The sequence below is a fragment of the Chiloscyllium plagiosum genome, unplaced genomic scaffold (assembly GCF_004010195.1).
Source record: "Chiloscyllium plagiosum isolate BGI_BamShark_2017 unplaced genomic scaffold, ASM401019v2 scaf_98306, whole genome shotgun sequence".
NCBI classification, from domain to species: domain Eukaryota; kingdom Metazoa; phylum Chordata; class Chondrichthyes; order Orectolobiformes; family Hemiscylliidae; genus Chiloscyllium; species Chiloscyllium plagiosum.
In genome coordinates, this window is record NW_025151923.1 from 1 (window position 1) to 1,270 (window position 1,270).

The window sequence follows — 1,270 nt, forward strand, 5'->3', positions numbered from 1 at the left end:
ACAATGGTAATTCTGGGCGGGAAGGTTAAATTACGAATTGAATAGCAGCTTCCTCAACGGAACTGTGCGGGCGATGGGCGGACCTGTCTCTGTGGCGCAATTGGCCAGCGCGTTCGGCTGTTAACCGGATTGTTGGTGGTTCGAGACCACCCAGAGACGGCGCGTTTGTTGTTCACGCTCCAACCGCTTTCTTGGCCGCAAAGATGCACGTTTTTAATGGTGTCAGGAAAATGTTTCCCAAACGGAAATCTTTTCCACTGAGGAAGCACAAAGGGGTTTCTGAATTGATTGAATTTCTAACGTAAAGGAATGCGGATGCTTACAGTCCGAGACAGAAAGCGAAACTGCTGGAGCAACTCAGTAGTTTTGGATGTTCCTGAATGAGGAAAAAAAAAGTTCTGAAATGTTGTCTCTGATTCTCTTTCTACAGATGCTGCCTGACCTGCTGAGTTGCTCCTGCAATTTCTGGTTTTGTTTTTAACTGAACGTCCATTTCATCTTTCGGGATGAAACACCCAGAATCGCCATTTGCAAATATTTAACCCTTTCGAAAACTGTGAAGTGATTGGATTCAAACAAACTCTGCAATGATTCACTCTTTCTCAGCTCCACAGGCAGAGAGACCTGGGAAATGAAGCTGTCAGTGTGGTTCTGTATTGGTGGGCAGAGTGGTGAATGCGATGGACATGAAATCCATTGCGGGTTCCCCACGCAGGTGTGAACCCTGCCGACTACAGTTGAGAACTGTCGTCAAAAGGAAAGGGAGATTGTTCCACGGTTTTTTAAAAGATGAAAATCAGTGGAGGGGTTGAAATATTTCAATCACATTGGGACTGGTCGGGAATCTGCAACCCACTGCCTGTCAGGGTGGAACAAGCAGATATCCCCAGAGCTGCTTTTGAGGATATGATCCAAGTGTTTGGAAATGAGACGAGAACAGTGAGGGGCGTGAAGTCGTGGTCGAAATGAAGCAGCACCTGAGGACAAAGGTGTTTTATTTGCCAGTGAAAGATACTGCTTCACAAAGTTGGGTCGATGGAAGGGAAGCAGTGACGGTGCTTCTGTTTGGCTGTTCACCTTGTGAATGTTCCCATTGCTGCGCATGTCTGTGTTAACGTCAGAACTCTGCATCATGGCGGCGTCAGGTAGGCACAGTGCCAGGGGCGCATTGGATGACGCATCTGACTCCACCTACATGTTTGAAATGCAGCTCTCAGCTTCTTCACACACCCCAATTAATCTTTCTCATTGTCCTGAAGCCGGTGTAAGG

The 1,270-nt window shown here is 47.3% G+C and overlaps 1 non-coding gene across 1 annotated transcript; it reads left to right on the forward strand.

Annotated features, from left to right (window-relative positions):
- Positions 1-85: 85 nt before the first annotated feature.
- On the forward strand, positions 86-159 carry trnan-guu. The gene has a single exon. It is a non-coding gene; the product is annotated as a tRNA-Asn (tRNA).
- The last annotated feature ends 1,111 nt before the right edge of the window (positions 160-1,270 follow it).